Source organism: Ambystoma mexicanum, chromosome 4p, assembly GCF_040938575.1.
Source record: "Ambystoma mexicanum isolate Mex_15411 chromosome 4p, UKY_AmexF1_1, whole genome shotgun sequence".
Classification (NCBI taxonomy): Eukaryota; Metazoa; Chordata; class Amphibia; order Caudata; family Ambystomatidae; genus Ambystoma; species Ambystoma mexicanum.
Window position 1 is genome coordinate 759255124 of NC_090927.1, and position 15147 is coordinate 759270270.

Below are 15147 nucleotides of genomic sequence, written 5' to 3' on the forward strand. Positions count from 1 at the left end.
AGTGAATGAAGTTACCTTTCCGGGATGTAGATTTGCTGAACGAGAGAGAAGAGGCATAGGAAGTCTTGCTGTTGGTAAACACACTCGATTCCTTTAATAAACATAGTAAGAGAAAGGAGAGGTTTCAAAGGGCAGTTAGAAAGCTCTACTCTTTCAGGATTCCATTGACCTAAGTTGGTAAAGACACTGTCCGTGACTTGAGGAGAAAGAGTTGTGGGTAACGTAGTCTTGTACCAAGGATCCTCGTTAGCAGCGAGGAATGCTACCTGAAAAGGCGAAGAGTTATTGCCGGCTAAATAGCAGCAAGACACAAACCTGATCTCCGATAAATTACGAAACCTACTTGAAAAGGGTCTCGGGTTATGCTATGAGCGGGAAGAATCGCGTCTACGCTCACTGGGCGCGTAGGAGGGAACTGCCTGGAATACAAAGGAAACGGGAGGTAAGGAAAGTCGAAAGTTGCAGAAATGTAAGGATTCGGTAGAGAGTTCATAAGCTATCCGATTACTCACGTAACGTGGCTACAGTAAGCAGTAGCAACGCACTGCTGTCCCGGCTTCTGGTTCAGATGAACTGTTTCCGGGTAAGAGGGAGGAGCCTCCTGTCTGCCGTTCTGTAGGTCTAGAATGCAGCTCTCAGTGAGATGCGCCATCTTGGGAGAACGATACGCCATCTTGGGTGTAGCGCGATATATTGACGAGATGTGACGCCAGCGGTGCCAACTCGACCAGGTCTGCCGGCGATTCATAACAGTATGCCCCCTTCCAAGTGAGGCACATCCCGGTTTACCCGGATGACTCCGGTAAAACAAGCGAACCAGGTGCGGGGCGTGGACCACAGAAGCGGGTTCCCAAGAGCGCTCAGCAACGGAATACCCCTTCCAGTCCACCAAAAATTGAAAGACCCCCCGATAGTAGCGGGCATCACAAATTCCAGAAACCTTGTATTCAGGGCCAGAGTCCAGAAGAATAGGGAAGGCGCACCAGAGGGTTTAGGATGAAAATGACTCCTCACATCCAGTTTCAGCTGAGATACATGAAAAGTAGGGTGAATGCGACTCCATGACAGCGGTAGCTGTAAACAATAAGCCGCTGCCCCCTTCTTTTCCAAAACTGTGAACGGCACATCAAATTTGGGTGACAATTTGGAAGGGACTAGTCTTATGGGCAGGAACTTGCTTGCCAACCATACCCTATATCCGACATGTATAAGCAGAGCGGGAGTCCTGTGCTTGTCCGCTTGCATCTTGCTCGCTTCCTGGGCAGCTTGTAGTGCTTCAACAGCCTTAATGTGTCCTTGTTGGATCCCATCCATGAGTCTCTCCAAATTGGGAAAAGGCAGGGATTGAGGTAAAGAAGCAAGAAACACTGATGGATGAAATCCATGTGTACAAAAGAAGCGGCTGGAGCGGGTAGCAGAATGTCGTGCGTTATTATATGCAAATTTGGCTAACGGTAGCAGTTCCTTCCAGTTGTCTTGGGCTGAAGACACAAAACATCTGAGGTAACCCTCTAGGGTCTGATTAAGATGCTCGGTCTGCCCATTAGTTTGTGGGTGGTAGCCCGAAATCAGAGCTCGAGAGATCCCTAAAGCATTACAAAGGTGGCACCAGTAGTTGGAGGTATATTGTGGACCATGGTCCGAGATAATGGTGTCTGGTAATCCGTGTAGAGAGAAAATACGGTCCAAGAAAATTCGAGCCATCGTGCTTGCTGAAGGTACAGAAGGGAGAGGAATAAAATGAGCCATCTTGGTCAGAGAATCCACCGTGACCATAATCATGGTACAACCTTCTGATAAGGGGAGATCCACAATGAAATCAGTAGAAATTATTTGCCACGGTTTAGTGGGAAGTGGCATTTGAGTCAATTCCCCAATGGGGGGTTGGCGTGATGACTTGGTTTGAATACAGACTGGGCAGGAACTGATGTATAGTCGTACGTCCTCTTGCAGCGAAGGCCACCAGAAATGTCTCTGGATCAATTCCATAGTGTTTACAAAACCCCGATGTCCAGCAACACGGGAGTCATGGCACAGTCATAATACTTCTTTTTGCAGGATTTCCTCAGAAACAAACATCCTTTCCTCCTTGAACAGCAAACCTTTGCTAAACGTAAGACCATGTTGTGTGATAACCTCGGGATTCGAAAGGGCCCAATTCCTGCTTCTGTTTTCCATCTTTTGCAAGAAGTTATGGATAACCGGAATGAAAAGTGCCTTGGGAAACAAAGGTTCTGGTCGAAAGGCTGTTTTCTCCCAGGGATCCCGTCGAGATAGTGCGTCCGCCTTTCCATTAATCCTTCCGGGAATGAAGGTGAAAACGATGCGGAAAGGAGAAAAGAAATGTGCCCATCTCGCCTGCCTGCTATTACATGTTTGCGCGTATTGTAGAGTGCGGAGGTTTTGGTGGTTCTGTTCTCACCTCTACAGGATGTTGTGCTCCTAATAAGAGATGGCGCCATTCCTCGAAGGCACTTTTGATTGCCAAATGTTCTTTCTCGAAGGACTATATAGTTGATTTGCGCTGGGGGCAGAGTCTTGGATAGGTAGGCGATGGGTTTCTCATTGTTTCTATGGTCTGGTTGCAAAAGAATAGCGCCTATGGCGTGATGTGATGCATCAGATTCTACAATGAAACGCCTCCTTTGATCAGGAACAGACAAGACAGGAGCGACTGTAAACAACCCTTTTATGTCTTGGAAAGATCTTTTTGTCTCAGAAGTCCAATTGAAGGTAACTCCCTTTTTTAACAAGTGAGTCAAAGGCATAGTAAGCCTAGAAAAATGGGGTATAAAGCGCCTATAAAAATTGGCGAAATCTAGGAATCGCTGGATGTCTTTTACAGATCTTGGTGAGGGCCATTCAGTGATAGCGGACACTTTTGTCGGGTCCATAGCAATACCCTGAGGAGATAGTATATATTCCAGGTATGCGACAGTTGTCTGATGAAACTCGCATTTCTCCAATTTGCATAATAACCGATTTTGTTGTAGTCGGTGTAAGACTTCACGCACATGTTGAATATGTTCAGTTAGAGAATGAGAAAACCCCAGGATATCGTCAAGGTAAACGATAACATAATGAAGAGAAATGTCCGAAAAAATATGATCCATAAATCTTTGAAAGACTGCTGGGGCATTTGCTAAGCCAAAGGGCATTACACGATACTGAAAATGTCCAAAGGGCATTCGAAACGCCGTCTTCGATTCATCTCCAGTTCGTTTGCGAATCAGATGATACGCTCCCCGTAAATCAAGTTTAGTGTAGATTTGGGCACCACGGATCGCCTCCATGATGTCTGGAATAAGAGGCATGGGATACTTGTCAGGTACTGTGATTTTGTTCAGTCCTCTATAATCGATACACGGACAAAGTTCCGTTGTGTTCTTCTTTGGAATGAAGAACAATGATGCAGCCGCTGGTGAAGTTGATTCCGTGATCAGGCCATTTTGTAGATGAGTGTGAAGATATTCTTTCAAGACTTCTTTCTCTTTGGCTGATAGAATATACATGCGACCGAAGGGTAATGGACAATCAGGAACCAATTCTATCGCACAGTCATCTCTTCGATGAGGTGGGAGTGAAGAGTATTCTGACTGGGAGAAGACTGACTGATACTTCTGGTATTCTGGGGGCACTGAAGATACCTGATTGAGTATTTTGCTAGTAATGCTATCGTTCGGGGATCTTTTTGTATGCCCTAGACAGTGGTGAACGCTATGTTCCGAACCCAGAAAAAGAGTACCCGCCGACCAGTTGATGTAGGGGTTGTGTCTCCTCAACCAAGGTAATCCGAGTATGATCGGATAATGTGCAGTCCGTATTATATCTAGGACCACTGTCTCCTGGTGAGCAGAGATGTTAAGACCAAGGGAGCAAGTCTGTTCTTTAATGGAACCAGATATTAGTGGACTCCCATCCACGCTTTCTACTGGAATTTCCATGGGTTTCGCTTCTCTAGGTATCCCATGACTTCTGGACCAGGAATCAGCTATAAAATTTCCTGCAGCACCACTGTCTATCAATGCGGATACCTTCTCTATTCTGATGTTATTCCAAGATAAGGATATTTCAAGAACGATCATGGTGTTCTCCATGAGATCGGGAAGATGAGATGAATCCATGAGTAGGGAACCGGTAACTGAAAGAAAGCCCTGCCCCGTCGTTCCCTTTATGGTCGGGCTTTGGCGTTTCCCGGCTTCCTTTGTGGTGCCACAGTACATTCTTTCACTGTGTGGATTGCTGACCCACAGTACATACATAGACCCTGTGTCTTTCGCCTATATCGTTCTTCCGCCGAAAGGGGTCCTCTGGTAATTCCTAGCTGCATAGGTTCTTCAGACGAGGTACTTTTGTTTGAGGGAGTACTACTTTCGGTCTGCTGTCTGAAAGTGAGTCCTTTTTTTCTTTCTCTATTCCGTTCTTGCAAACGAAAATCCAGTTGCATTACTAATGCAATGAATTCGGACATATTATGTGGTCTAGGTACTCTGGATACTTCGTCCTTGAGTTCCTCAGAAAGACTTCGCCGAAATATGGTGATCTGGGCATCGTCTGCCCAGGAGGTGTCTGCCGCCATTTGTTTAAATTTGGTTATATATGTTAGAATATCTTGATTTCCCTGTTTGAAATCTAGTAGTTTCTCTTGGGATGCAACGGTAACTTCTTGTCTCCCGAACATATTCTTAACACTATTACAAAAGGCGGGATAAGAGTCGAGAATGGGATTGTTGTTGGTCACAAGAGGTGTGGCCCATGCCAAAGTGGCTCCCATCATTTGTGCAATCATGTGTCCTACTTTATCCCTGTCGGTAGGAAAAAAGGCTGCTTTGAAAGCAAATTGGACCGTGCAGGATTCTAGGAATTCCTTAACCATATGAGGGTTTCCATCGAATCTGCCACAGGGCAAAGGACCCGGGGGAACCCCCGAACTCTGAACTGACTGTCCTACAGTTTGACGTAGACTAAGATTTTCCTGTTTGAGTTGTTGCATTTCTGCCGAGAGTGTCTGCATGGCAGAAACTAACTGTTGCATTTGTTGTTCCATGGTGAAAAGCTACACCCGGTTGTACTCTCCAACCGCCAACGCTCAGTGAAGGTGATAATTTCAGGCGTTGCTATCTGTTATTAACCAATTTCTTCCTTAGCACTCAATCTACTCCTCACCCGCAATGCTGGCGGATGGATAGCACAATCAAAGTGCAGCTTACCTTGTCTTCGGAACTGCAAGAAGTGATGAGAGTTCACCTGCCACACTCTCCCTGCGCTTATAAATAAAGCACTTGGAGACCCCAGCAGGGAAACCCTCGAACGGGAGAAAACCCTGGGCGGTTTGAGTGCGCTGGTCTGGAGGAACTGGCTAGTGAGCGTAGTCTTCCCCTTTACTCGTAAGTATATTCTACTTCTCGTGGATGTAACTAGAATAACAAGAAGAGAATTAATAGAGGGTCTTACAGGAAGGAATATCAGAAGGGAAAAGTGAATGAAGGTACCTTTCCGGGATGTAGATTTGCTGAACGAGAGAGAAGAGGGATAGGAAGTCTTGCTGTTGGTAAACACGCTCGATTCCTTTAATAAACAGAGTAAGAGAAAGGAGTGGTTTCAAGTGGCAGTTAGAAAGCTCTACTCTATTTCTACTCTATTGAGGATTCCATTTACCTAAGTTGGTAAAGACACTGTCCGTGACTTGAGGAGAAAGAGTTGTGGGTAACGTAGTCTTGTACCAAGGATCCTCGTTAGCAGCGAGGAATGCTACCTGAAAAGGCGAAGAGTTATTGCCGGCTAAATGGCAGCAAGACACAAACCTGATCTCCGATAAATTCCGAAACCTACTTGAAAAGGGTCTCGGGTTATGCTATGAGCGGGAAGAATCGCATCTACGCTCAGTGGGCGCGTAAGAGGAAACTGCCTGGAATACAAAGGAAACGGGAGGTAAGGAAAGTGGAAAGTTGCAGAAAGGTAAGGATTCGGTAGAGAGTTCGTAAGCTATCCAATTACTCACGTAACGTGGCTACAGTAAGCAGTAGCAACGCACTGCTGTCCCGGCTTCTGGTTCAGATGAACTGTTTCCGGGTAAGAGGGAGGAGCCTCCTGTCTGCCGTTCTGTAGGTCTAGAATGCAGCTCTCAGTGAGATGCGCCATCTTGGGAGAACGATACGCCATTTTGGGTGTAGCGCGATATATTGACGAGATGTGACGCCAGCTGTGCCAAATCGACCAGGTCCGCCGGCGATTCATAACAGCTACTGCATGTAAGCTTTGGAACCGTAGGCCCAATAGCGGTCAATAAGTACTGCTATGCCGACTTTCATACAGGTATCTTTGAAATGTGTTTGTGCCCTCCTTTACTGGACCATCATTCTGCTAACATAGTGATGCATTCTTGAGGGGTATTATTGGTAGAGGTCCTGTTTCGTTTTCTACACATCTGAGCTGCTTTGAATATTCTGCCCAATCCTTGAGGCACTCATCACTTTCTTTCTGTACTGCTTCCACTGGAACTGTCAGGGGCGCTTGTGCCTCGCAACACATCAGCCCTTTGACTCATTCTTCTCCTGTGAATAACTGTCCATACACTAGTAGTTGGGGTCTCACCCAGCATCCAGTTATTCTCACTCCTCTCTTCTTCCTGTTTTCGGGTACTGCAACTCCTTTTGCGGTACTATTCTAACATGCCCTCTGTTTGGGCCATCCAATGTAAATTGTATCATTTTATCGTAGCTCCAATAATCCTCTATCCTTGTCTGCATTTTTATATAACTATCCTTGTAAGGAAACTTCTTTTGTGACAACCATTTACATGTTTGACATTGTTGGTGACGCTCTATTTCAGCCTTGTTATCTCTTTAGTGGCAACGGTAAGGGGATGGTTCATTACGTCAGTTACTAAGGGAACAGATGTCACATTAGGATATACTTGTTCAGGTGCATAATACAGTGTTGCTTTTCATAATGCTAGGAGGCTAAAGAGGTAGAGACAGCAGAATGCAGAAAATATAGCCAAAATTGCATTAGTAGTATAATTCATGTCTTGCAAGTGTTCACAGTAATTTCTATGTCTGTAAACTCTAACTCGATACATAACAAAATCTACAGCATTGTGTATCATTACCATTGTTTCCGTTTTCTCTTCCTTATGTTTTCCTTATGTTTTCACTTTTATTTTATAAATACTAAATTCTACAAAAAGAATCAAATCAATATTGGCAGTAATATGCACTTAAAGATGAATTGGGTCTTTGGATTGTTGAGTAAGGCAGCAATGGGCACCTTGCTTTTCTTCAGTACTTGATAACAATTGCTACATATATGAGAAAGACATAGACGAAAATCTGAAAGGGCAACATCTGACTTTGTTCTCTGGTTTAATTGAAAAATAAATACTCACTCTTTTACTCTGTAGGTAAAAATCTTTTCCCAAAGATGTAGTTCATGCATGCACGTTAGTTACTTGTGTAAAGAAAGACAGTGTGCCTGCACTAATTCTCTGTTATTACTAATCTGCTTTTTGTCAGGGACCACGTCTGAACTCTTTGTTGTTGTTCTTCTTCTTGGGGTGTTTTGCCTAGGACGTGGGGCAGTGGGGTCTTACCTGTACAGCGTTTGACGTCTCCTATATCAAACCAGGATCTGTTTCCTATCAATTTGACAGCTGGTGGGGCAACATTATCAACTGTGAAGGGACCATCAAAATGTGGCTTGTGCCATACCCTGTTTAAATGTCTCAGCAAAACTGTGTGTCCAGGATATAAGGGTGGGGGTTGGTTTGAGCAGTCCTTGTGGATCTACTGATCTGTTGTCTTCCTCTTTCTTTTTCAACCGCCCTGCCATGCTCAAAGTGGCTTGGAAATAAAATAACCACTCACAATTACAGCTGCAAAGGAACTCATGCATTTCAGTTCCCAAAACAACAGAAGCATTCTGGGCATCAGTTAGCGCTCTAGTGGGAGGAGCAAGTGGAATAAGCATGCAGCATCCTGTCACCAACCCATGAGAAGTTAAGTGGTGGTCAGAGCCTGGCTAGTTGCATAGTGCAAAAAAGAACTAGGGTAGGCAATGGAGCCATACCTTTTTCAATGTCATCTTTAGTTTTGCTATTTTCTCCTTGAGCAGGCCATTTAGGGACTCACAAATCCCATTTGCTTGTGGGTGATAAGCACAGGAGAATGTATGCTTAAACCCCAGTAAGGTTGTGATATGCTCAAAGACTTTGTTCACAAAATGTGGTCCATTGTCAGACCGGATGACTTTACATACACCCCATCATGGGAATAACTTTCGTACAAGGAATTTTGCAGCAAAGGTAGAGTAAGGGTGGGTGACGGACCAGCTTTGATCAAATGAGAGAAAGGGCATAAGACTGCCAACATGTACCTGTAGCCATTACATTGTGGATAATATCTACATAGTCTGTGTGCAGATCTTGGAAGGACTCAGTGGGCCAGGGCTTTGCTTCTCTCACTACTCGCAATGTATGTCCTGCTGGATATCGTTGACACACAAAACAATTAAATATAAGGCAGCAACATGCTCTGCCAAATTTGGAGTGAACCAATCTTGCGCAATCTGGGCTAAAAGACTCCCTGTTGGATGATGGAGTTGCCCTAATGCTACCTGCAATAATGTGAGGGGCATAACCAGTTTACTGGTGCTTTCCTGGAAACATAGGGCATTTGTGGTGAATACTGAACACCCCCTCCTCCTCCTCCAAAGCTCTTGCTCTTCCGGTGCGCTCTTCCCTGCAGTATAATATATGGGTAATGGGCAGCGAGTTAAAAATGTAATTAAACATTAGATTGCCCGTTTGCGAGTGTTTGTTGTGTGGTGTGTGATTAAGTGATTTCAGGAAAATATGCTGCTCTTTTGGCCTCTGCATCTGCAGCTTTGTTGCCGTGGGAGATACTGTCCTCCCCCCCAAGTGGGCTGGGTACTTAACCACAGCAATGGCTGCTGGGAATTGTAGTGCGTTTATGAACCTGTCCAATAGGGGTGCTTGCTGCACCGCTGTGCTGTCAGCATGTAGGAAGCCCTGCTTTTTCCAACATGACAGTCCTGAATGTACTGTTGATGTCACGTAGGTGGAGTCAGAACACACTATGATTCCCTAATCCTTGTGTGACTCGAGGGCTACAATAAACACCATTAACTCTGCTGCTTGCACTGAAAAGTGTGAGGGCAGTCTCACAGTTGCCACTTCCACAAAGATCCCAATCTGTCTCACTTTCACCACTGCCGGCCCAGTGTGTCTTTCCCCTGAAGTGTGATCAATTGTTGAGGACCCATCAATAAAGAGTACTTCCCACCGTACGAGGGCATTTTCTCTGACATAGGACATGTCCTCATAATGTTCAGTGTATTTGGTCCAGTTGTGTACGTAATCCCCTTCCTCAACTGGTCCTGCTATGAACATTGCTGGATTAATTACTCTGCATCTCACCACCTTAACTTCTGGGTTTGAAATGATCACCTCATAGCTGGATGCCCTCTGTTGTCAATGTGATTTTGGGCTTCTCCAGAATGGAAAATAGGGCATGTACCTCATACAGTGTTATTCCATAGCCCATTGTGATATTCACTGACTTCTCAAGTGCAAAGGCTACTGCAGCCAATGTTTGTTCACAATGACCCATCATTACTGGATACAAGAGCCCACTGTAATAAGCCAAGTGGCTGTTTCCCAGGGTAGTCTTCTGTGTGAGTACTGCTGTCATTACCATCCCATTGGAGTGTTTAAATAGATACAATTCTTCATTGTAATCAGGAATCCCTAAAACTGGTGCTATGCGTATTGCTATTTTCAATTTGTCAAAGGATTCTATCCTTTCTTTTGTCCAGGCTATTTCGCTGCTGTCTCTCCGAGCTTCTTTAAGTCTTACCAGGAGGGGCCTTACGTATGTGCTATAATCAAAGACCCATGCCCTTCAATAATTGCATAGACCCAAGAACTTCTGCATCCCCCTCACCATCTTTGGCTGTGGTGTTTTGGTGCTCACAGCTGCTCTTTCTGGGGTTAATTTCCTGCGTTCCTGGGAGATCAACTGCCCAATGTATAGAACCTCTTTCTGACAATACTGTAATTTGGCCTTGTCCACCTGGTCTACCTTGTACCCCTTGTCTGCCAATACTGTCATCAGATGTACTGAGTCTCTTCAACACTGTTCCTCTGTCTCACTGCCAGCAAAATATCGGTCACATACCGAATTACTGCGGTGTCCATGTGTATGTTACCCAAATCCATTTGAAGTACTACGTTTAATATAGAAGGGGACTCACTGTACCCCTGGGGTAATTTTGTATGTTTCCACTTTTTATTTCTCTGTGAAAACAAGGTCAAATTGTGTGACTCCCCATGAAGGGGTATTGAGAAGAATGCATTTTTCAGATCAATCACTGTAAAATGTGTGGCTTTGGATGGGATGTTGCATGATATGGTTGCTGGGATGGGAACTAATGGAAATGCTGTCTCAACAATATTGTCTAGGGGGTGCAAATCCTGAATAAATCCACATGACCCCCTGTCACTTTCTTCACTGGATCCACAGCCATGTTAAATAAAGACTCCAATGGCACTAGGATCCCATGTTGTACTAGCGCTGAAATCGTTTCAGAAATTCCCTCATCTGCTTCCCTGGACATGGGATATTGCTTCACTCTCAGTAAAATAGTTCCTGGCTTCAATTGAATCTTCACTGCCCCTACTCCCTTCAATAGACCAACATCCTAAGGGCTGTTGGTCCACAAAACGGCTGGCACGTGTGCCAAGCCGTCTTCAAGAAATGATGCCACCCTTTTCATGAGGGGCATTCTCTGTGGTACTTCTCTGATCTCAATTCTCATCCAGTAAGTAATGCTTACAAAAAACACCACTTTGTCATCCGAATAGTCATCTTGGAACAACTCTTCATCTGTCAAATCAGTCAGCCTGTGTCCTTGGTCTAAGGCGAGTACTGTCCGCCATGCTTTCCCCTTGTCATCCATCCAATATTTCTTCACTTACTATAACTACTTATAATTCTAGTATGAACACACGTCCCTCCTCCTCATCTATGGGACTCTCTGGCCTGAACAAAAGCCTTGCAGGTAGTTGCAATATTTTGCTTTCTATTCCAGGGAGCAATGCTAGCATAAGATTCACTCCATACTGGAACACCTCAGGATCTAGGGGTGCCCCCCTCTGTGCTGTCTGACCATAGAATGCTAATATAGATTCCTGTGCATTTGTGTACAGGATCCCTCGAATTCTGGGCCTCCATTCCCATGTACATCTTCTTCCCAGTACCTGATTACCATTACTGTGTTCACCTTTGTTCCAGCCCACGATTACTGTGTGCATTCTCATCCCAGTCCTTAATTACCATTATTCTTTGTATCCTCATCCTGGTCCCCTACTGCTGGTACTCATTCCTAACCCAAACCTTTGTAACCATCACTGCACTCATCCTTGTCAAGGTCCCTCTTTATCATTATTGCATACATTATCGTTGCACTCCCTTATTACCAGATACATCTATGTCTTGGTCCATTATACCATGCACATGGTTGTTCAGGTCCCTTATTACCATTACTGCTTCATTCTCGTGACGGACCCTGATTGCCATGACCATGCACATACCTGTCTAGGTCCCTCATTACCATTATTGCATGTATCCTCGGCCCAGTCCTCCATTATCACGGGTGTTCTCGTCCCAGTAATTTATTATCATTACTGCATGAAGCCTTTTTCCGATCCTTCCATTCTCATCCTCCTCCTGGAAGTTCATAACCATTAACACACTCATCATTGTACTGATCCCTCATTACCATGACTATCCACATCACTGCCCCTCCTTATGATTACCACGCACATCCTTGCCCCTTACCAATATGGCACAAATCCTCTGTGCAGTTCCTCATCACCAATATTGTCCTCTTCATGTTACCTCATTGCACATAATGCTTGCTTCCCTGTCCATGTCCCTAATTACCAATATTGCAGGAATCTTCCACCAAATCCCATGTTAGCATTACGGCATTCATCCTTATTTCAGTCCTTTATTACTGTGTTAATGCATACTCATTCCAGTCCCTCATTAATGCGCCCATGCCCTTCCCAGTCCCTAATTACTGACAGCATCCTCATCCTGTTACCTCAATACCATTACCACATGCATTCTTGTCCCTCATTACAGAGGGCATCCTCATCCCAATTCCTCATTACCATGTGCATCCTAGACCTGGTTTCTCATTGCCATTATTGTATGCATCCGTCTCCTCCTCCCTCATTAGCAATACTCCACAAATCATTGTCTTGGTCCTATATCACCATGTGCAGTCTCATCCATGTCCTTAATTACAATAATTGTGTGCATCCTCATCCCGGTCTCTATTTACCATGCTCATCCTCTTCCATGTCCCTCATTACAATTACAGAAGGCATTCACGCCCATGTACCACACAAATTCCTCATTACCATTTGCATCCATGTCCCTGTTCCCCATTTCCATGTGAATCGTTGTACCAGCCGTTCATTCACATTACTTTACGCATCCTTGACCCATTCCCTCATGGCAGCCTGCATCCTTGGCCAAGTTCCTTGCCACCATTACTGCATGCATGCTTGTCATTCTCTGTCATCCTCATTGCTATGTGAACCCTTGGTCTGATCTCTAATTAACTATGCACATTCTCGTCCATGTCCCTACTTGTCATTACTGCATGAATTTTTCCAGCCCCCATTCCTGTACTCATTTTCCTGCAGTCCTTCATCACCATTACCTTCCCAGTTTACTCTAATCCTTGTTCTGATCACTCAATAGTATCACCACACTGTTTGTCCTCCCAGTCCCTCATTACCATGAACATCCTCCTCCTGGTCCCTCATTACCACTAGTGCACGCTTCCCCTTCTCAGTGCCACAATACCTTTACTATGCACATCCTTATACTGGTGCCTCATTAACATTACTGTGTACATCCTGATCCCTGTCCCTCATTACTCCTGATTCCGATCCCACTCTATCAACACCATACACATAATATTGCAGGCCCTTCATTACTGTGGGCATATCCATCACCATGCCTCATTACCATTACTGTATGCATTCTTGTCCCAGTTCCTCAATACCGCAAGGTCATGCTTGTTGCTGTCATTTATTACCATTACTGTGCTCATCTTTGTCCCTCTTTAAACATTCCCATGGACTTCGTTTTCCCAGTCCCATATTATCAAATATTTACACATGCAAGTCCCACAGTACTGTGCCCATCCTTTTCCTTGTCCCTTATTATCGCCATCATCCTCATCCCGATGCTTCATTACCATTGCTACATGCTTCCTTGTCACACATGACAGCGTACAACCGTGTCCTGGTACCTCATTTTTGTGTTCATCCTCGCCCCAGTCCCTCATTACCATTACTACACTCATCCTTGTTCCTCATTACTTCATGCATTGTCATCCTGGTACCTCATCATTAATAATGAAGGCCTCCCCATCACAGCCCCTCCCTACCATACCCATCCTGTACTTGTTCACTCATCACAATTACTGCTTGCTTCCTAGTCCCATTGTGGCACCACAACTGTGTTACTATCCCACCCCTACATTGCTACACACATCGTCTACCATGTACCTCATAACTATGTGCATCCCTGTCCTCATGTCTAATTAACATTAATGGACTCATCCTTTTCCTGGTTTCTCATTATCATTACCACATGCATCCTCATACAATTCCCCCATTACTACTGCATTCTCATTACAAGTTATCATTACTGCATACATTGCCATCCTGGTTCCACATTCCTCTCTTCGTCCCTGTCCCTCATTATCATTAAAGCACGGATGCTCATCAAAGTCACTCATTACCATTCCCGTGCACATCCTCATCCTGGTCCATCATTGCCACATGCATACCCTTTCAGGTACATCAATCGTATAATAAAATCATGTTAATGCAGTACAAAAAAAGAATGTAATCTAAAAATAGTTAAACGATTATGAAATTAACTGAGGCATCAATTTATCAGCAAAGCAAAGGTTAGACGACCAACATATCATGAAACATCCAGTCACGCTAATTTAGTTATGATGATGTCCCAGAGGAATCGAAGAGCGTTTGTCAAAGAAATTGAGCTACCTGACTTACAATAAGACCAAAACTGTTGTGAAGGTATGCTATTGGTATTGTGTATATCACTCCCAAGAAGTCTTGCGCAAAGCTTGGAGAAGCAAGGACATTGGGTCAAGAGATCTCAGTTACTTTCTAAAATATTAGTAGATTTACATGCCTGACAAGTTCTTAACTCTTCATGCAACTCTTGCCAATTTTCCATAATGAGCTGGGAGGGTAGGACATTAAACTGTAGTAACATAAGGATATACATGTTGTTTGGCATGGCTAAATCCCTATATATTTCTGTGGGAAAGCCACATGAAAAGACTGCTTTATATAATAAGTGTATGTTTTTTCCCAACCCAATACTCAAGGTTGTAGCACCATTCCTAGTTCCAGACCTTTTCTTTCAGCTAGGAGGAAAGTAAATGTTAGTATGAGTTCCAGTTGGGTTCCCAATCAATTGTTGCATGACAATCGGTACAAGATTTAAATAACTCTTTTATAACTGTGTTTGTACCACTTCTGAGAAGTTCCCCTAACATTCCCTGTATAGAGTTTACATGGGCTTTTAATAAAATTATATATATATCACATTCCTTTTAAATTGTGCCAGCTCATGGCAAAAGGCATGTATAGCGACACATTGAGGAAGTTCCAAAATAGGGCGCCGTAACCTTCCCTCCAATCTATCATGCCAGTCTAGCTTGCCGGCCATGAAAGTTTCTTGAGCATATAGGATGCTAGGAACAATAGCGGTTTTATATAATTTCAAAAGGCCTTCCAAAGAGAAACTGCTTGTGTGACGGGTGCAAGAAACCTGAGGGTATTCTCATTCCTACTCCCCTTGGATCCTCTGCTCAGGTGGCCTGGGAAAGTCCATCGCTCTTGGATCCCAACCTTAGTGGTGGAGAAGCGGGGGAGCATCACCTGGGTGGAGGGTCCTTAGAGATTGGAAGTGGGGTGCACTCAGGCGAGACCTGGAATCCCCTTTCTTTATTGATGACCAACCTAGCCCTTCCCTTGACCTTTATAGGCTACTGCAAGACCTCTCC